This window comes from Crotalus tigris, unplaced genomic scaffold (assembly GCF_016545835.1).
Source record: "Crotalus tigris isolate CLP2741 ecotype Arizona unplaced genomic scaffold, ASM1654583v1 scf7180000018428.234260, whole genome shotgun sequence".
Lineage (NCBI taxonomy): Eukaryota > Metazoa > Chordata > Lepidosauria > Squamata > Viperidae > Crotalus > Crotalus tigris.
In genome coordinates this window covers 133925-158019 of record NW_024096997.1, presented here as the reverse complement: position 1 = coordinate 158019, position 24095 = coordinate 133925, and the positions used below count along the sequence as shown (strand labels likewise).

Below are 24095 nucleotides of genomic sequence, written 5' to 3'. Positions count from 1 at the left end.
TAAAATACCCCAAAATCTGGACTATCTAGAAATGGGCAAAGCAATTTTGGATAGAGAACATGGCATATGTGTCATCTCTAATGAAGCAGGCAAACAACAATAGCTGTTGGTTAATGTAGGTCAGAAATAAAAACTCTTGGAATAAATCCTATCAATTTATATGGTCCCTTCACAACTTGATTCTTTTTCTCCTTTTAATGAGAATTGGATATTTCAAATGTCAAATGCTCACAATCAATCATTCTAAGGATGTACTTCGATTTCTATCCTTCTCAAGTATAGCTATTTAATTGTCAGTAAAAACATGAAAGCAAAGTTAGGAATTGTCAGGTGGAACATTAGAGAAAATTCAAGATGGTTTTTATGAGAAAATAAGAAGCAATCTTGTATAAAGTCAAATTATGCTGGCATTGTGATAAACAAAGTAAAAGAGACAAGAAGATAGGCTTCACACATCAAAATGATCCATCCAAAAGTCATCTTCCTAATTTGGATGCTATCACATTAGCACCTTTTCAACTAGTGACCTAATCCACCATTATTATTATTTTTTAAAGAAGGGCACCCCATTTTCCTGCAAAAGCTGCCAGGAATTTGATCCTGACCAGCTCAAGGTTGACTCAGCCTTCCATCCTTCCAAAGTCGGTAAAATAAGAACCCAGATTATTGGGAGCAATATGCTGACTCTGTAAACTGCTTAGAGAGGGCTATGAAGCACCATGAAGCAATATATAAGTCTAAGTGGTATTGCTATTGCTACTTCTAGGGGAAGAAACAGGAAAAGACATACCTAATAAGATTTTCTTGTGTGCTCCCAAATTGGTCAATGGAGAAAAGGTAAGACAGAAGAACTGGAAGCTTAACTGAAAGCTATATGGTCAATAAATCTATATGATATCAAGGATTTCAATACTCTTTTGTGATTATGAGTCTCAATCATACTTTTTAGATACTTTCTCACATTTGATTTCATACCATTGTTTTGGTTCCAAGCTCTGTACAAGAGACAATGATCTGGCCTCTCCTGAACACACACAATCTGGATCTAAGACATGAGGGCAATTATACATCAGCTTCTCCCATGCTCTTTTTTTGGCAATCTGCTTCAATGTGACATTGTCAATCACTTCCAGGAGCTTAATATATATGCAAAGGAAATACATAAATTACAAAAAAGTAATTTACATATGTAAAATATTCTGACCTACAATATGATGACCTGTACAGTTAATTATGAGGCAAAGTTCTCACTTTTATTACAAGTATGCTGAAAGGTTCCTTCGATGTAGTAATGAATGGCATTTAAAACAAAGATTCCTAAGGTCACTGTCAGTTTAACAGAGAATTCAATTAAACTGCCTTGGCACATCTCTGAACAGCCAGGAAAGGTAACCCCAGTGGTAATTAGAAGAGTTCAGAATTATTGAGGCACCTTTATTGATCTCCCATTTTGTGGAGGCTCAGCAAACCTTTGAAACAAATAATCACTGCGACTGTCTTAATAAATATGTGGTTAGAATGCTTTATGTGGTTTGCTCTCTCAGCAACATTCCTTAGATCTGAAGATTAAACCTGTAATATGGCATACAGGCAAAAAAATACTCTGCCAATCATGAGCTTTTGCAGTAAGAAAACAAGTTTTTACTAGCTTAACTTTCATAGGTGAGAATTCACATGTAGTTTTATGGTACGTTAATTGAAGTATCAGTTCAGCTCTCCAACTGCTAAGAATGGAATGGAGTGGAATGGAATGGAATGGAATGGGAATAGGAATAGGAGTAAGAATAGGAGTAGGAGTAGGAGTAGGAGTAGGAATAGGAATAGGAATAGGACTTGAATTCTTTATTGGCCAAGTGTGATTGGACGCACAAGGAATTTGTCTCTGGTGCATAAGCTCTCAGTGTATATATAAGCAACAAGTGATAAATCATAATCTTAATTATAAAATACAATCATCATAAATCATAAGGTACAACACTCAGAGATACTCATAAGATACTAAGTAAGCAATCAACATAAATAAAGTAAATAAAAGCAATCAATATAAATCATAAGATACAAACAACAAAGTTATAGTCATAAGAAACTAAAGAAATAAGTAATAGGAAAAATGAAAAGGATAATAATGATACAGCCCTACTAGATGGTAACTTTAAGATGTGTGTACTTTAACTTCAACTCCCAGAATTCCCCAGTGACCATGCCGGGAGTTGAAGTCTACACATCTTAAAAGTTGTAAAGTCTAAAAAACACTGATATAATTTTTTTCCCCAATCTATCTTCTCTATTCCATCAGCTTTGGTCTCAGTTCAGTGAGAATTACTGGTACCAAATGTGTTTCCCAAATAATCTCAATGATATGTATTAACATATTTTAGGAATGCCTGCAAGGATATACAGAAAATTTAAAAAGTGGACTCAAGATTTTGGTAAAGAGAGGGTGAAGAAGTGAACTATCCAAAATTATATTGGCTTGCTTTGCCATAAAATAGCGAAAAAAATTACAATTGACTTTGAAATACAGATTTGGGGTGGGTAGGTAATATTTTTTGGTCTTTAATTGCTTTCTCTTGAAATATTTTCAGTTTGCTTTCTTATAAAATGATACTGATGTTTGCAAAAAAAAAAAAAAAAGGGAGGAAAAAACCCAATACTAAAAATTGCCTCAGGTAGATTTAAGTGTTTTAAATAAATACATAAATATTGTTAACTATAGAAACTAAGTTAAGAGTAAAGGGTCTTGTGTGTGTGTGTATAAAGTTACAAGAATTGTCTCTGAAAAATTATTGTATTTCAGCTAGAAAAAAGCCCCCTATGAAAGAAAAAAGACTCTTCCTATGGAAGTTCATATCAGATCTATTTACATGGGTGTGATAGGACAATCTCTGCCTGCCACTCACCAAGCTTGTTGATGTCTCCCACAAAAGTATATATCCTGCAGCACACAATCTAGCACTTTTCTGGAGGGGGAAATTGAGAAATATTAACTAGAGATAGTTGAGAACAAACAATGGAGGAGAACTGATGGTTAGCCAAAATGTTGCTGTTTGTCATAATGGTGAGTTTGAGAAGATTGGACAGAAAAAGTGGGAAAGAGAAAAAGCAAAAATGATGAAGCCAAATAGAACTAATATATCTGATGATTTTAATGTGATCTACATTTGGAGCATTGTTCAAGGTACAAAAAAAAAAAAAGTTTGATTCTATGAATCACTCCAAAGCCGTATATTGCAAAGAAGCCTGATTCTAATACTCAATATTTAAGGAAGTGTAGAGGAATTTTTAAGATGTCAGGCTATTAAAATTTAATATCCCTTAAGATGTTTGCTACTAAATTTGCCATGACAAAGTAACATAGAGTAAAATAGTTACTATACGATTGTTTCACGTAGGACGATAAAGGAAGAATACCCCTTCATGCATATTATCTCCTTCCCTAAAACTTTATGCTTCTTTGCAGACTGAAAATGTAGTTTATAATATATAGTATGATATTATTATAGTAGTGGTAATAATAATAATATAATATATATATGTATATATTATAATACATAATATACAATTTATTATTGTTATTAGTAGTAGTAATAGTAGTTATAGTATTATTTAGCAATAGTACTATTAAAATATATAAGGGCTTCTAACTCTAGAAGACTCTGGGGGGGTGTGGCTTACAACATCATAATATACTATTAACATAACTAACACATGACAGCAAATCATAAATAACTGCCCAGATTCTCCCCCCAAAAAACCCACACAACAAATTAAAAAAAAAATGATGGAAGCTTCATAAACACACTAACCCAAGGCATGGGAAATTTTGCAAAATTTCTTAAATCACATCTGGAGTTAAGTATTTTAAAACATAAGGAGAAAGATCCCTTTTTATTTGGATCCTAAACAGATGGGCTTTTCATTAAAAGAGCATATTAATTCTATGAAAAAGGTCCTAGATATGATTCATGTAGGGCTGGCATTATGAATCTGGACCAATGTGTGTATACTTATTTGCTTAACATGCTTGTTTATACCAATGTTTCTTATTTCTGCATGTTTGCATGAGGCCTTTATTTGCTGATGCTATTTTCATGTCTGAATAGGAATGCATAGATTTTTTTGAGCTGGCCACTGTAAAATCTGGAAAGCACTGAAACATACTATATAAAAAACAAAACAAAATTCAATGGCAGTAAGAAAGACATTGAAAGAAAGGCATAAACTATCAATAAAGCATAGTACAGTACAGTATTAATCCTATTTTATAGACTTCATGTTTCTCAACCAGCTCATAAACAAGAAAAGCTTATCAATTAAAAAAAAAACAGGACTTGCATACCTATTTCCTCTCCAATCCAGGGGAAACTATTCTGATAGGTCAGGGGTAGGCAACCTTGGCTTTTTTTTTATGACTCGTGGACTTCAACTCTCAGAATTCCTAAGCCAGCATGGCTGGCTCAGGAATTCTGGGAGTTGAAGTCCACAAGTCATAAAAGATCCAAGGTTGCCCACCCTTGCGCTAGGTGATATGAATGGATGGATGGGTGAAAAATGAAGAAAAAGTGATTGTGTGACCCAAAGATGATGAGAACAAGGAAGTTGTATGAGCATCTGCTTAGGAAAGATCTATTTCTTTTTTTCCTATGTGTTTTAATTAGAAATCTATTTATATGTGCATATGAGAAAGGAATTTATTGGAATCTAAAGCATGGCTGATTTGGTAGTGTAGGAAGACAGAACCGCCCTCCCAGAAGCAAATAGTTTGGGGGATATTAAACAATCAGAATATATATCCCCAAAGGAATAATAGAAAATCTTAGGCAGAAACCACCACCACCCCAAGTCTCTCTGTCCCAAGCAGAAACCAGCTCTGTAGAAATGCAGATTTGATAATCCTTTCAGAAAGACTGGAGCCAGGAAGCTTGGAGTTGATGGGATTATAAAGACAAAGATCCCTAGAACCAACAATCCCTAACCCAAAAAATCCAACACAGGACATGGCCATCAGCCACAGCCCCAGGGAAGCAGCACGTGACCTTTAGGAAATAATAGGATTAACCCACCATCGTCAGAATACAAAAAAGGCACACTCATCCTCAGGTCAAAGTACATGAAACAGGAAATACGAAGCCACAGGAACCAGAACAATTCCATACACAAAAGCCCAAGAAAGTATAAAAACCCACCACTCTCAGAAAAATGTGGTCAGCTGCTCCAGAGCCACATGTCTTATGGTTCTGCTCCTCAATAAACAAGAACCTTCCTTCCTAAAGCAGTCTCCATTTTGTTTATTCCCAGCTTGGACTGGACCCTGATGAAGATTTTTCTTTCAACAGTAGCTTATGATGAAAGACTAAAGAATGTGGAATAAAAGAAGTAAAGCATGTGGGAGAATTAATTAATGGATATTTAGTGAAAGATTCAACATTGAGTGGGAAGTAACAGATGGGTGATGTCCCTTGTTATTTAATATATTTATATTGTAGATGCATGTTAAGAGAGATGCTTGGGATGATATTGGCTGTTTGTTGTTTAGGGATAGGAATGATGGACACGTTTGGTTCAGATGATGCCCTGTTGTTGGAGGAGAACTTGAATTATTTGCAGCAAATGTTAGATTATAGGATGCAACACGGAGCATGGATCTGAAAATGAATACGTCAGAGACAAAGGTAGTTATGTTTGACAGGGAAGGTGGAGTGAATGATAGAAAATTATAGATGTGCAGTAAAAAGACCTAGAGCAAGTGCATGAATTTGTGTGCTACAGTAGAATGTTTTACTAAAGGGGAAATGGAGCAATTTTAAGATGTGTAAATGCCAGTATAAAATGAGTAATGTTGATATTATTAATTTTAATTAAACTTGCTTTACATTTAATTATATCTCATTTAATCGTTGTCCTGGCCCCATCTACCTTTTGGTCTAGCATGTCACAGACTCCCTTCCCCTGACAAAAGTTCTACACTTCTGTTTTCAAAGCATGCTTTGATGGGACCAATATGAAGTCATGAAACATTATGTGGGTAATTAGTTATGATTGTTCGGCAGCCAGAGTCACTTGTCTGACATGGGCAGCTGTACAAATTGAATAAATAATTTTTTTCCTGCCTTTTGAAAGTGAGGCTCCTAGCAACAATGATTAGAAACAAGATATAGGGAAAAGTAGGAATAGGAGAAAATAACTAAGCAAACTGAGAAAAATGCGAGCTGAGCAAAAATGATAAAAAATATTGCTCATTTTACCAACAATTTTACTCCAAAAACTTGAGAATGCATTATGACTTTATGTTGGTTCATGTGAAATTATTCACACCATGTGCAAAGTGCCTTACTAAGTTTGAAAAGGAAAATCTCCTTTGAGTTGAGGCTGAAGTATTTTTATTTCATGGACATATCCTGATAATTTTCTAGGCAACAGTGCAAAATGATTTGCTACTGCTTTTCTCCAGGTTGCTGTTTTGATTTCCTAAGCTGAGGGAACTGGAGGGTGTATTCATCCAAGGTCTGACTTTGTTTAGCTTTATGAAATTTGGCTGGGTAATGCCACTTAGCTTGGCTGACTTGCTTTAATCACACCCAAAAGTAAAAATGGGGAAATAGTAATAGCGGTTTGTCGCCAGAAGTCATGTTGCTAAAACTGCCTTGTCTATCCCTGTCCATAGTCAGACCATTTCCACATATCAGTTTCTGACGTAGGCTTATCTGATTCATTAATTGATATATAACAAGGTAAAAACCATGATCCGAAATGTGCAAACAACATGAACAATATATAATTCTATAAATTGCACTGGGATGAGGGCTTAAAGAGAGCAAATAGTGAAACAAGTATCATGCTACTTGATGTAGGCTCTTTTGTAAATGTGTTGGAACTTATGTTGCAATGACATGATGTTCATTTTGGTTTTTTTATGAATAGCAATAGCACTTAGACTTATATACTGCTCCATAGTGTTTTACAGCACTCTCTCAACAATGAACCCATTAGATTTTATAGACTTTTCTGAATATTAGTCACTCCAATATGTGGAGTATGAGATGGAGAAAAATGTAGCTTGGATACATTCATTTTAATTTTTTACTTTAGTTGATGACAACTTCATATACTTTTTGTTATGTGTTGCTCTATAAATTTCCATGTAAGATGAGAACCTTCCTTCCTTCCTTCCTTCCTTCCTTCCTTCCTTCCTTCCTTCCTTCCTTCCTTCCTTCCTTCCTTCCTTCCTTCCTCCCTCCCTCCCTCCCTCCCTCCCTCCCTCCCTCTTTGGACTCCACCCTACATTCTGAAAGCATTCTTACTCTTATTCACAGTTGTGTTTTTCCCCCCAACATCCAGAAGCTTCCTTCTTCAAATCTATTTTTTGTACTTAAGTAGTTGCTAGACAACTTTGATTACATGGAAGAATTAATTTCTTTGGATTTTGATTCATTGCCCAGGCCACCAATTTAACTTGGGATATTAGATGTAAACTTCTTTGACTTATTTCCCCCCCCCCCCTCTGAAATGATGTCTTCTCTTTTTCCTAGCCATGCTTTAATGCTGCTGAAATACTCACCCTTCTGGGAATCAACATTCTGCTTCAGGATGAGAAACTGCATTAATCAATTATTCCTATGGGGCCATATACTCTACAATGTTCCTGCCATGAATGAACTGTGAATGATCATCAGCAATCTGTTCCTTCTGAAACTGATTACCCAAGAAAGGAATAATACTCCCTAGGAAAGTTGCAGGACTGGAGCTGGATCATACACTTATCAATATGTAGTGCGATGTTTCTAATCACAGAACAGAAACAAACAAACAAACAACACACAAAAAAAACCCCAAACAAACCCAAAAAAGATGGAAATATGCACTTGGCAAACCATTCTGAGGCAAAGACAAATGCTCTGAGATAGGTAAATGGCCACACACGTCTGCCCCGCTTGGTTGGCCCATCACTAAAACAAACCAGTAACCAAGAATGGATGAAGTCACACTATGCTCTGTACTCTCCCTTCAGGACTGGGATGTGTTTTTCAATTGTGATTTTTAAAATACTTCTCTTTACACTCCTTGTGCACTCCTGTCCCCAGTGCACTTCATTTCATTGTATTCTACTCTGATGCCTTAAACATTATTTTACAAATACCGTACCATCTACTTCATAGAGAAAATGGGAGGTAGCATACCTTGCAAGAGATAACAAGGATTTCCTGAGGGAATGATCAGTTTGGTGATGACATAGGCTACCTAAGAAATAGATGGATTCTTCTTGTTGGAGATTTTCAGATCAAAGTTGAATGGCAACCAATCAGGAGTGCTCTACTATTCAATTTCCATGTCAGTAGAAGACCAATTTAGAGGACCTTAGAAGACCCTTCTATTCCATGACTTTTTCCCCCTCCCAGATATGCTAAGCTCCACTGGCAGTGGTGGGATTCAAATACGTGAGCAACCAGGTCTCTGTGTGGATACCGCTTCCAGAAGTCCATTCTGGGCCTGGGCAACAAAAAATTAGCTACCTGTTCTGCCAAAGTGGTGCAAACTGGCTGAATCTCACCACTGTCCACTGGCTATTTTCAAGCTTACCCTTTTAAGAAATAAATAAATAAAAGAGGGGCACAAAGATGACATGAGTTACAAGACAATTCCAGCCTTTTCCAAAGTAGATTAGAGCTGGAAACATCACAAGGCTGAGGCTGTCAGTTTTCAGAATAGATTGTGTCTTTCAAAATCACCTCTGAATCACTGAGTGGATTATCGTGAACAAAAGCCACTGCAGACCTAGACTATCTATTTTTACAAAGCAGAATATTTGTGTGGAGTAATGGCTATTGGGGGGATAGAAGTCAAGAAACCTTCAGCTCAATATATGAATTATCATTTTCCAGAAATATTTATTGAAATGACATGTTATATTATGCTATTTCTCAGAGAAATAGCTGACTGTTTTGCTCAAATGGATTCATCCTTTCTTCCTGGTCAAGTAAAGATGAAATAAAATAGCTAGGTATCTGTTCTTGCAGGGAAAATGTTGATAACTTCACAATATAATAACTTGAAAAATGTAAGGTTGTGAAAGCTTATGAGATGAGAGATATAAGACATGTCGTATTTTGCAAAGAAATGAAATGACTATAGAATATAGAAATATATTCTGAAATATTGTTCCTAGTTATAGCAAGCCAATGGGATATCTCAACTAGTAGTAATTTAGTTCATTTGGTTTATATACTGAGTTGCTATGTGTCTTTTCAGATAGTTAATTTACAAAGTGAATCCCAATACTAAAAAATGAAAAATAATCTATTGAAAGTGAAAAAGCAAAAGAAAAATGTGAAAACAAAAATAATTCACCAATAAACAAATTAATATTGTGATGCCATCTGTCCTCATGCAATCATGCCATTTATTTCATAACTTCCGATGATCTGGTTTCTAACTTGATATTTAGTTCAGATTTCATTGAGCCATGGTGATGCAGTGATTAGAATGTAGTATTGCAGGCTAATTCTGCCGACTGCCAGGAGTTAAATTTCCACCAGCTCAAGGTTGACTCAGCCTTCCATCCTTCTGAGGACAGTAAAATGAGAACACAGATTGTTTGAGAGTAATATGCTAACTCTGTAAACTGCCTAGAGAGGGTTGTAAAGCACTATGAAGAGGTATATAAGTCTAAGTGCTATTGCTATTATGGAAGAAAAGATGGTTTCACATTTACCCTGCTAACCACTGCGTATCCCTACTAAGCACAAAGTATCAAGCATAAAGGTAGCACAACTACACCGCTTACATAAATGGGTCTGTATACATGAGTGAGTGAAGCTACGCTCCTTGAAGAATGTTCCTAGGGTGTCCTTGCACAGGCAAGTACTTCTGCTGGGATCATCAGTGAAGCAGTGTGCAAGCATGCCCATATCCAGTCACCTGAGAACACCCTTTGAAACAAACATTGGAACCTTTTAAAGCTTGCAGTTGATTTAATGCTTCTTGGAGAGGTGTGGTGCTCATGCTAATACACTTTATGAAACATGATGATCACACCCCTGATCTGAATGTATAATAGAAGACAAGAAGACAACCCAGTTAATCAACCTCAAGGATTGTAATATAAGAAGTGACCTTTTCCAGGAACACTAAATTGATATTTTGTACATGGTCAACTTCATTGGCCCATTACCTCCAAAGCATCTTTCTTTTTTCTATCACTTAGAAGTAACTAAATAGATAATGGACACTTCTAACAAGACATATTCAGAAAACCAATTAGGGAGAGAATATACACATAAGTGACTGAAGATAAATATTTTCATCCCACAATACAGAAACCCATGGGAGATATTTGTTTAAATTTTATGTAAACATGTATGCTGTTCTACTTTTAACTTAACTTGACAGAAGTGAACTTATTATATGCTTTTGGTGGTGGCGGGGGGCTCTTTGAGTCTTCTCAGGGAAAGAAGAAAAAATGAGATGTGCTATACTTTATATAAAGTGAGAGTTTTTCAGAGCTTGGGAAAGAAGCAATTACATGATGACTTTAAAATATAATCAAGACACACTCATGTTCAAACAACAGGGCTGTTCCCATGTTTGGGACATTGGAAGGGAGGGAGGGAGGAAGGGGGGAGGGAGGAAGGGAAGGGAGGGAGAGAGGGAGGGGGGAGGGAAGAAAGAAAGGAAGGAAGGAAGGAAGGAAGGAAGGAAGGAAGGAAGGAAGGAAGGAAGGAAGGAAGGAAGGAAAGAAGGAAGGGGTGTTTCTTGCATTAGAGTAGCCTCTCTTAAACTGCTACAACTTACTGTACAAAACACTAGTAGGCTATATGTTCCTTCAACACCCTCTCTCGCAGAGCTGCATTAAGATAACATTTTCAGCTTAATTATTATAAATATGTCTCTCAGCCTTGCAATTTTACTCTCTCTTTTTTTTCCTTGCAAATCTTCTTCCCTAGATCTCCATCAGGCTCTGAGTCAGAGCAGAACTGTGCATAGAAGTCTTGTGTCCTCCAGGAATGATTGTTCCTTCTTTGAAAAGCAAAAATGTGTCAAAAAAGAAAGAAAGAAAACTCAGGTTTTACACAGAACTCTGGAACTGTCACACTGGTTTCTAATTGGCACAAATACTTTTGCAAGACTCTGGTAGGCTTGCTTGAAATGATATTCTCCAGAGATTCAGAGAGCACCTTTTGAGTAATACTGGAGTAGTGAAAAACAAAGAGAAAAGATAAGCATCTTCTTAAAAAGCTTGTTAACATGTCAGAGGCATAGGCAGCCAATTTTGTGTAGTGGTGAAGCCAATTTTGTGTAGTGGAAACCAGGAGAAGCCTGTGATTTCTAAACTTCCCATACAGCAGTGTTTCCCAAACTTGACAATTTTAAGGCATGTGGACTTCAACTCCCAGAATTCCACAGCCAGCATTGCTGGCTGTGGAATTCTGGGAGTTGAAGTCCACATGCCTTAAAATTGTCAAGTTTGGGAAACACTGCCATACAGTAAGCATGAAAGCTGGCTAGATGACTTCGGGCAGTTATTCTCTTTTAGCCCAATACCTGATAGGATTGTTGTGTTTACTCCAGAAAAAATAAGAGGCAGGAGTATTAAATATGAAGACTTGGAAATAGAAGCTAGAATGACTGCGGCATGGCAAAAGAAAGCATAAGTACCAATAGTAATAGGCATACCACTTGAACAGCATCAGCATTGACAAATTCTACAGTCTATTATAAAAAGCAACTTTACTTGGAACAGCTTGCATGCTGCAACAATATATTTAATATTATTAAACAACAACATTCTGCTTATCCCAGTTCTTTGGGAAGGACTCAGTAGGTGGATAAAAATGCTGGGTCCAATCTAAATCTTGTCTGATTGTGGGGCCATCCATAATAAATTATTTCTCAATGTGTTTTTTTTTTTCATCCATCCGAGAAACAAATGTTTTGCATGTGAAAGTGGTGATGATGATGATGATAATGGGAAAAAAGATAGAAGAGGAGGTAGAGGAGAAGCAGCAGCATACAGTGTAACTTAACAACTTTGGGATTCTGTAATTCTGTAAGGATAGAGAAAGCTCGAACAGCGTTCTTCAAAATGAAAAAGGTCTTCTGCAGTCACAACATAAGCCTAAGACTGAAAATCAGGCTTGTCAGATGATATATATATTTTTTTCTTTTTTGTTTATCTTTTTTTTTTAATTGAAAATTTTTAAATTTTTACAAAAACAAATCCCCTTCCCATACCCCCCCCAACCCTACCTCACCCCCCTCCTCCCCAACCTCCCAAGCCCTCCCCTGAACTTCCCAGAGCTAAGTACAGGCTTAATTAAGAAAAAAACTTAAAACACTTTTAAAACCTAAACAAATTTAAATACAATCATCATTCTATATAAATTCCCTCCAAAAACGCAAATTTAAACATTACTTTCTTTGAATATCTATGCCTATAATATAAAATCTAATTTCTCCCTCTTTCTTTATCCTAATACAAAAAAATAAACATATAAACCTTTGTTATACCATTAAAACTAAATACTCTTAGAAAACTTAAAATAAATACATATTTCCTTCAATCTTCATAATCTTCTCACCTATCCAAAAAAAAAAACTTAAAAATCCTAAACAAATCTAAGCAAATTATTTTCTCTTAAAAATATTAATAATAATATTTAAAAACTTGAAACACTTTTAAATCCTAAACAAGTCTAAATACAATCATCATTCTATATAGACTTCCTCCAAAAACACAGATTTAAACATTACTTTCTTTCCTAAACAAATCTAGACATTTAATTAAACAAATTATTTTCTCTTAGAAATATTAATAATAATATTTAAAAACCAAATTTAAGCATTACTTGAAACTTAAACAAGTTATACTCCCTTCGAAACACAAATTTATTAGAATCCCCTCACTGAAATAAACAAATTATAATCCCTTCAAAACACAAGTTTAAACAATATTATCATTAAAGGTTTAAAACTTAAAGCTGAAATATATTATTATCCCAAAACACATGTTATTATTATTATTAATAATTATTAATATTATTATTATTATTATTATTATTATTAATAATAAGACATTTTCCAAAAACGATATAAGTTTTACTTCTCCGACAATCTCAATAGTAAACTTCTTGTCTAAAGTTCTCATTCAATGTCCATAATTTTCTGTCCAATAACCAATTACATCCACTATAAACACAAACTTCTTATCTAAAATTTTCATTCAATATCCATAATCTTCTGTCTGATAGCCAGTTGCATCTACTATAAGCACAATCCATATCAGTCTCTCTTGCCCGCAAGCATCGAAAAGAATGCGTGGAATTCTGCCCTTGAAGATCGCTCCAAAGAGTTTGTAAGTCCTGGTTGACCCCCAAGCTCAGGAATCAGTACCTGTGAAACTTCCTCAACCTCCTTCTTCTGTTGGTCTTTCTCTTTACATTTATATGTTACTTTTTCTTTACATTTATATGTTGCACCAGTCTCAAGGACCGATACCTGTAAAACTTCCTCAGTGAATTCCTCCTTGTGTTGATCTTCACAATTATAAGTTGTACAAGTTATCCTCTGCCCGTTCCTCTCTTGTCGGTGCCCCTCAAGCTGAAATTTCCCAATTTCCATTTCTGAAGATTGCTCCAAAGACTTTGTAGGTCTAACTTCCGAAGCCAATACAGGTAAGGATTCCTTAAATTCCTCCTTGTGTTGATCTTTACAATTGTAAGTTATACAAGTTATCCTCTGCCCGTTCCTCTCTTGTTGATACCCCTCAAACTGAGATTTCCCAATTTCCATTTCAGGCAGCAATTCCACCCTTGAAGATTGCTCCAAAGACTTTGTAGGTCCAACATCTCCCAGAGATTCAGAGACCACTGAATATGAAACTTCCTTAACCTTCTTCTGTTGCTGCTTTTCTTTGGAATTATGTGCTACACAAGTTGTCTTCTGCTCCTCAATCTGGACTTGTTGAGACCTAATAGATGGCGATGCACATACCCCCAGGACCGAAGTATAAAAATCTTTTGCTTGAGAAACAGTATTAAGTCTATGACATGTCCCCAGGTAGTTCACCACCATTCCAGTCGGAACATCCCATCTGAATAGAATTTTTCTCTTTTTAAGTTCATTTGCTAGAAAAGCAAACTCCTTTCTTCTTCTTAAAATTTTAGATGGGATCTCCTTAAAAATTATAACATCTTGTGAAGCAATTTGAAATCTCTTCTTATAATAGGCTTGCACAATTTCATTGCGTAAAGATCTTTTACCAAAGTAAATTACCACATCTCTTGGCAGATTCTTCTGTGCTGCCACCACAGAGTTAACCCTAAATAATTTTTCAATTTCACTAAGTATTCCCTCTTTTTCTTTATTCAAAATCAATGCAAAGTCCTTTGCAACCATCTCTTTCAAATCTCCTTGCAAAGACTCTTCCAGGCCTCTGATTCTTAAGGCATATTCCATTTGTCCATATTGAAGCATAAGAATCTCATTTTCCATTTCTTTTTCCATACTTTCAATTTTCCCCTCCATTATGTCCACTTTTTCAGCTACCTCTTCCACATGGGAGTTCACCTTTTCAAGAACAGAAGCAACTCCTTCTAAAGCCAAAACAAAATCTTGTCTCAAGATCTTATTATTTTCCTCTAAAATCTTTTTCATTTCTGCCCTAATTTGAATTATAACATCTCCCATCATGTTTTGCAAATCCTTCATAGTTATTAGCTGACCCCCAGAAGAGGGTGAAACTGTTGATTTAGAAGCTGTAGAAATCCCTGGACGCTTTGGAGCCATCTTAAAGAAAAACCTTTAGCCCTTCTTAAAAAATTATAAAAATTCCTTCAAAAATCATAACTCCCTCCAAAGAAGGTCATTATAATAAAAAGAAAAAAGGGGGAAAAAAAAGGAAGAGAAAAAGAATTAAAAAAAAGCTTTACTCCTTCTTAAAAATTGCAAGAAATTAAACAGAAAAAAGTCCTTCAAAAAAGGGTCATTACCATAAAAAGAAGGGAGAAAAAAAAAATTAATTAAATAGAAAAAGTCCGTTCCAAAAAAAATACTTAGAGATACCAAAAACAACCATTCCAATCATAAGAAAATAAAAAGGGAAAGAGAAAGGAAAGAAAGAGAAACACCAAAAAGCCTGCCGGTCAGCATTCTAACTTCAGAAAAAAAAAACACCGAGAGATTTGCCGATCGCCATTTTACTTTCCCTTTCAACAAAGAAAAAAAAATAAAAAGAGAGAATAAAAATAGAAGCAAGTCTTAAAACTTAAAATCCAAATAAATCAAAGAAAGGAAAAACTAAATCCTCTACTCAGCTCTGTCCGTTTATAAAAAAACTCACCAGTTCTCTTTAAGCACGGAGGTGTTTGCAGCGGCTCGTTTTGTCCCTGAGGACAAAAACAGCTGGGAAGCGGAGACAAGTCTGAACTCCGTGGGAGCACTCCTTTCACCCCCCCCAAAAAAAACTTGGGGGGTGCAAAAGAGGCTCTACCACTATTCAGACACTCTCTACCCCCCCCCTTTGCCCGGGAGGGGGATTTTGAACCGCTGAACAGCTGGTGTCTGCTGTTCATAGCGGTTCTTACACTTACCCAGGAGAGACGGCTACAAAGTAGCCGCCATCGCGCGCGCAAAATCCACCGGAAGTCCAGATGATATATTTTTACTATCCTGCTCTATGGAGTAGAGAGTTGGTCTCTGACAGAAAAACACCTGAAGAGCATTTGAAATGTGGATTTATAGGCGGCTGTTACGTATAAGTTGGATTGAAAAGATCAGAAATGAGGAGGTGATAAGCCGCCTGGGAAAACCAAGGGAAATCATCAAAACAATTAAAAAACAAAAGTTAGAATATTTCAGACATGTGATGCAACACCCAGAAAAATATGGCATATTCCATTTAATCCTCCAGGGAAAGATTGAAGGCAAACGAGGTCCAGGCAGAAGAAGAACATCGTAGCTTCAAAATCTAAGGGACTGGTTTGGACAAAACTCAGCAGCACTTTTTCGTGTGGCTGCTGATAAAAACAGGATTGCCAACATGATCGCCAACATCCGATAACAGATATGGCACAAGAAGAAGAAGAAGAAATAATGCTTTTAGTGCTTTTGTCCCAGTTATTCTAAACTGAATCTGATAAAGAAAGAAAAGTAAATGAAGCATTTGTCCTCTTGGAATATCATTGGAGACTATTGACTTTCTGGTATCCACTTATGAAACATTAGTATTGAATCCACTGACGACAAATTCACAGAGCAGACATTTGTATTGAACGCACAAAAAAATTAGTTCTCCATAGCTTTTGTACAATTGCTTCTTCTCTCAAAAACAGTAATAATGAACACTGCAGCTAGGGAAAGTCTCAGTATGAAGCTTACCACAAAGAACATCATGTAGCTATCGAAAAGTATTTTCTATTGCTTCTTTTTAAGTGTCTTCATTGCTACTTTCCATTGTTTCTTTTTAAGTGGCTTCATTGCTAGAAGAAGCAAGGGTCAACCATTTCTGTACTGTTGCCAAGAAAACAACATGGATTTTTCAATAGTCAGTAGTCAAGCTCAGTTTGAGGGAAGATCTATCTTTTTTTATTATTTTACCTTTTATTTTTCTTCGAAGTATGAAAAATTGTGCCTGGGCCCTAAAAATCGTGGTTAGTCCTCTACAAGAAAAAAAATATAGAAAGCTAATATGTCATGGTGTTTACAACTGAATGAGAAAATTATTTTGCATCATGTGAAATATGGTCTGCAGATGGAGGTTCTGCAATATAAGCCCAAATATTGTAAATTATCTTGTGAGCACCATGGCTAAAGAGATATTGAGCTGCCATCGTTTCCTGGCTCTTTTGCCCTTGTATCAGTGGTGGGATTCAAATATGTAAACAACTGGTTCTCTGTGTGGATGCTGCTTCCGGAAGTCCATTCTGGGCCTGGGCAACAAAAAATTAGCTACTGGTTCTGCCGAAGTGGTGCGAACTGGCTGAATCTCACCACTGCCTTGTATGCTTATATCTCATAAACTATGATATAATGACATCACTTGGTGTACTGCTCCTTTCCCCAGTGACAGTTTTCTAGGAAGGAAGGAAGGAAGGAAGGAAGGAAGGAAGGAAGGAAGGAAGGAAGGAAGGAAGGAAGGAAGGAAGGAAGGAAGGAAGGAAGGAAGGAAGGGTCAGCCTTCTCAGTTAATGAGCTAATTCTACTTCTGCCAGACCCAAGGAACCAAAAAACACACAAAGAGTTACTTCAGAGTAGTTTCTTTATTTCTATTCACCTGTAGACAGAAATCCGGCCAGATTAAAGCACTTTATCTACACAACTATTAGATATACTGTAAGGACCCACCCCACTTTGCATCTTAAGAAGACAGAACTCTTGGAATAATTCTTCCAACAGGAATCCTTTATTAAGAGAAAATGGTTGCAGGCGTTCTAGACAGGACTTGGGGTCCAAGCTCTCCCATTCGAGGTTTTAAGGGGTTCCTCAGTAGTCCCACCCAATCAACCCCCTCTTCCAGTGACAGTTTCAGGCATCACAATCCCACCCCCTTTTCCTTTCTGCCGGCTGGATGGAGACTTCAGAGAAAACTACATGAAAGGTAAATAGCCTCCTTTGTTACGATAAGGCCTTTTGGTGCTATCCACATACAATCCCTTTGAAGTTGTACCGAAGGAAGTGAGGGCCATAAAGCCCCTTTGTTCACCCCCTTCCCTTTCTTGTATGACAGAATCCAGGGAGGGCAGAAATGGGGTTTTCTATAATTGATAACTGGAGATGAAGTATAATTGGATTCTGACATATACCTTATGAACTGCTGAGGGGGATCCACCGTCACCCTCTTCCTGAATACCAAAGATTCTAAGCCATGTTGCCTCTTTGTTCTCTGTGATAGAGCCCCTCCCTCGTGCAACTTTGGACTACATTCCACCCCAACTGTATTGTAAGGGTACATTAACAGAATCCTGCAAGTCCGAAAAGACAAATTTCTTTGCAGCCGGAGAACCTTCTGGTCCTCTTTCTCCCCTCTTTACAGAGCTGAAGGCTATGCCTTGTCTTATCTGACCTCTCTTTCCTAAGGTCTCCCAAGGTCATTCCCATGTACCATTACAGGGCTTCAGAACCTGCTTCAGTTAGGGCAGGGGTTCCCAACTGGGGGTGCGAGATGATATTCCAGGGGGTGCGAAAACTTGGGGTTTTCAAAATTATAGTGTATATGCATAATTCATTGCCATTATTTAAAACTTTTGTAAGGGGTGTGAGAATATATAGGAAGCGTTCTAGAGGAGTGGGGATATATAAAAGGTTGGGAGCTGCTGAGCTAGGAAAATACTCTGCATTGAATGCCACTTGGTTGCTTGAACTGACTTTTCTGAATGCTCTCTATGACCAATGACGACGGAATCATCAAGGATTGAGCCTATATTTACTACAGACAGAATGAGATGTGCTTCATCTCAGATGAAAGAATTTGGCAGAGGATTTCACATTGGACACCTTTAAGGTACTTTGCAATCTTGGCCTCTTTCCTTCAGAGAATGTGCCTTAGGAGCTGCACGAATTACGTTTCCCTCCTTCCTGGAGAGAACTGAAATTTGCAAGAGTTCACTAATGTGAAGATTGTGCATACAGTAGCCATTTGAGTACTTATCATTCACAAAGAAATATTGACAAAGAAACACAGATGGTGCACTATTAATTACAGGCAAATAAAGATTTAATGAGAATACTGAAATTAGGTATAAGCAGTCTAGAAATGAAGAGGGATGGGGTGAGGTGGAAGAAATAACTTTCCTAATAACATTCAAGGCATACATGTTAAGAAAGGACTGTTTTTAAGGAAAGAATTAAACAGTTAAAATAATAATCTTTGGTGATTTTTTTTACAGGTGAATTCACATAGACAAGAGCATTTTTAAAAAAATTATTGGAAGAACTTCTTATATATTTCTTTAAAAAAAGCTTCCCCAAAGCATTAAGGTTGGAACCTTGAAAGCTGTGCCATTCACAAACATACCATCTCTTCTAACATTTTCCTCTTATTTGAGAGTTTGCCTGTGGCAGATTTAAAAAAAACAATTTGGATGTTTATAAATTAAAATATCTTCTGGGACAGATCCTGAGTTTTGAGACCAGTCCACTTTGCCTCAATGCAAACTTCAGATACCTGGCACTGGAAACTCTGATTACCTCCAAAATCAATTGGTTTTACATTTTGGCTTCATCAAATACTGAGGGGCATTCCAAGATAATATATTTGGTGACAAAAATTCAGAAAGAGGAAGTGGGCGTCGCTTTGTATAAAGCCTCCATCACTCCTCAGCCATGGTTTCTGCAGAGGAATCTTCTTTCTTTTCCTTTGTTCATCCTCTTGTTATGGAAAATAAAATACATGAGTACGTAGTATCTATACTTGTTGGCATAATGTAAGACTGGACAAAATCTGCCAAGTTATAGGCAGTCATTCCATAAAGACACTTCCTCTCCCTTTTAATGCATTTCTACCCCCACAAATGTAGTTCAGAATTCCCCTAACCATCCAGAACAGAAGATACCTAAAGGGCTGCACGGGGATAGGGCATCTGCCAAAGAAATGCCCATTCAGCTAGTATGTGTACTGAGTAGAATATGGCTGGGGAAACAATAGCAAGAGCAATAAGACGTATATACCACTTCATAGTGCTTTACAGCCCTCTCTAAGCAGTTTACAGAGTCAGCCTATTGCCCTCAACATTTTGGGCCCTCATTATACCGACCTCGGAAGGATGGAAGGCTGAGTCAACCTTGAGCTGGTGAGAATCCAACTGCTGGTAGTGAGTTAATATTTCATTCTAACCACTGAGCCACCATGGCTCACATACCTGGTATATGTTCATAATGAAACATATGCCTGTGGATTTATTAAAACAATAGCCCAGTGAAAAAGTAGGTGTCACAGGGAAAGAAAAATAGGCCATTAAAAGTAAATATATGCCTGCTAGATTTCAAACTGGGAATGTTTTACATTATAACCATTATACTCATAAATAAAGCCAGCCTTAAGGAAATTTGGAGCACATCTTATCCCGGAAAAGTAGGGAATAAGCTTTGAGCGGGCATTCCTCCCTGTACAAAATAGCCAATCAAAGCACAGGGATCAGTGGTGGAATTCAAATATGTGAACAACCAGTTCTCTTTGTGGATGCCATTTCCGGAAGTCCATTCTGGGCCTGGGCAACAAAAAATTAGCTACCAAAGTGGTGCAAACCAGCTGAATCCCACCACTGACAGGGATTGTTCACACCGCAAGCAAAGTGGACACAAGTGCTTGAGTTGACAAAAGCAGGGAAATCCTTCTTTGAAAGTGGAGCAAGAAAATGCAGCTGACAGACAGTGAATGCAGGAGGGTGTTGTCTGTTGCTTTGCTCCCCCCAAAAGGGTGACTGTTTGGTCTGTATTGACACACAGGGCAATCTGGAAGTTTCAGAAAGAAACTTGACAGTTTAGGTTGTATGTGTTAAACATAGGAGATGTTTGTATACTTCTTTACTGCAAACCTTCTCCAACACTTAAAAAAAACCAGGCTGAAAATGTAAACCTCTCCCACTCAGTTGCTGATGCTGACACTTATACCCTTCTGGTGGCCTCCAACTGAGAAAATTACCCACCAGTGTTTAAAGTCTGGTTGTCTTGCTTTGTAATAAATGGTCATGTCATTTACAATAAACATTAATGTCTTGTGTCTGATTAGATCATAGTTGTTTGCTATATATCACCGCTACTTTCTTTGCAAAGCATTTTTTCCCCCTCTCCCCTTTGGACTGTAACTTGTATTAGCCTGTTCTCCTTTGTGTTTATAACAGAGCATGTAAACAAACTTATTTGAGCTTCAAAGCCATTGATGTAATTTCTTTTGACTACTGAGTCCTAAGCTTGCATACTCTTCCCACTTCTGCCATTTAACTATAACTAAAGCTGACAGAGAAAAGAGGTAGAATAAAGAAGCAGAGAAAACTGAAACATCATCAAGACTTATACAGCCACCCATCTTATGTATCACAGCCTTGAACAGCTCACAGAAAGTGACAATAAAGTCAGCATCAAAAACTCCAAGTGCCCCCAAAACAAACTCTTCTCTATACAGCAACATTTACATGGACTAGGCTCCAGCCTCAGACTAACCCAATGCTTATGAGAAGACCCAGCTCTCCGAGACCTTCTGGAAGACCAGGAGGGTCCAATTCCCTGCCCAATTTCATATGGTGGGGGCTGCTGTGGAAAGGTGTACTTACTAGGTCCCACCAGAGGACATTTAAGGGAAAGGACCTAGAGAACAGCCACTCTATCTGACCTGATGGAACAAGCAAATTCCATCAGTGAGAGGCAGTCCTGCAAGTATCCTGGCCACAGGCATACAATAAAAGCACACTACATATAATATACTGTATGCAATGATATATAATAAAATAACAGTGCAACATATAAATATAATCAGTGCTTTTTTTCTAAGAAAAAAAAAAAGGTGCCGGAACTCACACATGTCATACAACCCACCTTGCCTATCCTACAAGGTTGCATCCAAAAAAGGTGCCGGAACTCCGTTCTGGGCATTCTATGAGAAAAAAAAAGCCCTCAATATAATATATAACACAATTGTCTCTAAGTCTGTTCATGTAAAATATGTATGGAAGAGATGGATAGATAGATAGATAGATAGATAGATAGATAGATAGATAGATAGATAGGTAGGTAGGTAGGTAGGTAGGTAGGTAGGTAGGTAGGTAGGTAGGTAGGTAGGTAGATAGATAGATAGATAGATAGATAGATAGATAGATAGATAGATAGATAGATAGATAGATAGATAGATAGATAGATAGATAGATAGATAGTGTTTTGTGAACTCTGAATTGCTGTGAGACAACTGCTTTGGAGATAACTGATTATTTCTGCTTCCTATATGGCTTTTTGCTAATCCCATGCCACAAAAGGCTGACTCTGCAAACTGAAATAACTGGAGAAAGCATACAGTTAATTTAAGGGCTGGCTCTTTTTCAGTTTATCACTTGTAAATGGAGCTCTATATCTACTTTATAACAATATTGTTTTTTCCCAGCCTTCTCCCAAACAGCTTCAGATAGTACTCGTCATTGTTCTGCAGTTTCATCTTATATCCTCAACACATCCTTTTGGGATAAATTGAGCAGAGAGAGTTATTGGCCCCAATTTCCCCAGGAGTTTCATGGATGGATGAAGATGGAGTACAGGTATTTGCTTCAAGAGTGGCATATGAAATGCAACCAACTTGTCAGGGGAGGAGAGTCTATAATTATCTTGCTAAACATTCACATAACCCTTTTGATCTCTTGGGTACCATTTCTTCAGTTCCTTTACCTACTAAGGTACAGTAGCCCTCCTTCATCTAGAGAGTCATTGTGGGATAAAGTTTTAATCTGAACATCACTGATGCCAGAGTTGGTATTATTAAAACATTAGACAAAACAAGATGCCATCATACTCAATTTAAATGTCACAGGGTTGAACAGCACTGTGGACAATAAGATTGAAAATTAAACCAAACAGCATTAGAGTAATGCCAGTGACAAATATCCTTCAAGATACTCTTTGAAAATCATCTAAAGAAAATTGAAGTACTATACGTAATCTCTTTTGCACCAACTCTGTCACTACCTGAAAGGTGATGGCAATGGTGACTGTGAATTTGGGGAGATGATGTCCATCTGGGGGAACTGGATTGAAAACAGTTGTGGAAGACTAAAGAAAAGCCATCAGAATATAAATTCTCAAGTGGTTCGGATTTACTCCAAAAAAACATGGTAAACCTTTTTAATAAGCTGTTTTGCTTCCTGAATACAAATATTGGAAGGCAGCTTGGCTTGAATAGATATGAAAGGACTTCATAAAAATCTTTGTGATAGGGATGTTAGAAACTTCTTGTGTGAAGAATTTCATAATTTTAGTCCTGAAATAGTTGCCATAATAGCATTGCATACAAAAATGAATCCAAATCTTCAAAAATACATTGATTTTGGAAAAGCTGTGTGCACAAATTCATTTATTAGAGAAAGTGGTACCCCAAAATACCCATTTTAGGACATACTACATTGTGTATATTAGGAAGGATTCAGGCATAATGAGTACAAAATGGGACTATTAGGGAAAGCAGTAAATAGATAAATGGAAGTTGTACAGTACAAAATCCTACAAACATATACAGCACACAAACAGCCACACAACTTCATTATTCTACAATTGTTCAAGTGGTCTTTCAAGGCTACTTTGTGATGTAATGTAGATCCATGTTTCTAAAGAGTAAAGAAAAAGATATTACATTGCTCAGCTTTATTTTGTTTTTAGGCTCTCCTTTGGCACTTCCAGTAGTTGAAAGACTATTCTGCACCTGTAGGTGGACAAATGCTTCTTCAATTTTTTGGAAATTCTGGAGAAGGTCCCCAAAGCAACAAAAACACCTTAACTTTACTGACTGGATTGTATTGGATTTTTAAACCACCACAGTCATGTGATTGTTAGCAGTTTACAAGAAAAAAATCATAATAATATCAACAATAGCCACTTAATTATCTTTAAACCAGAACACATGGACAATTCTATGGCACCATCTTAAATTAATTTGGAAAATCTCCATTTTAACATGTCCCTGAAGCCAACAGAATCAGACCAAGCCTATTCTCCGATAGCACAGTTCCACAGCAAGTAGACCTTCAAACAGAAGCAGTCCTCTGATCTTGTATAGAATTGAAAGATTGCCAACTGTTTTTCCCAAATGGTTTCTATTGTGGATTCTGGATGATAGAGATGGTTCTACAGGTACCTTGACACCAACCCATATAGTAGGTATCACAACTACATCTTGATGAAGCAAAGAAACATTGCTTTGTAGGTCCAGATTGAGAGAAAGGGCAACTGTCTCATCTGAAAGTAATGAATGCTTATTTTGAAATATACTGGTTGCTTAGAAAAGTATTATCTCCATCAGATTTCAAAATTCCTATATTATTTATCTGAATTATATAAAGAAAAATACTGTTTGGTTTGGGGAATCATGAATGGGCAGTAGATTTTTAATTAATTAACTAATTAATGATTGG

General features: G+C 36.9%; 1 long non-coding RNA gene across 1 annotated transcript in view; it reads left to right on the top strand.

Annotated features, from left to right (window-relative positions):
* Nucleotides 1-9349, top strand: part of LOC120312095 — a 47059-nt gene extending 37710 nt beyond the window's left edge. Inside the window, exon 3 of the long non-coding RNA XR_005557787.1 lies at nt 7530-9349. This is a non-coding gene — a long non-coding RNA (uncharacterized LOC120312095). The remainder of the gene's footprint in view (nt 1-7529) is intronic.
* Nucleotides 9350-24095: the final 14746 nt, after the last annotated feature.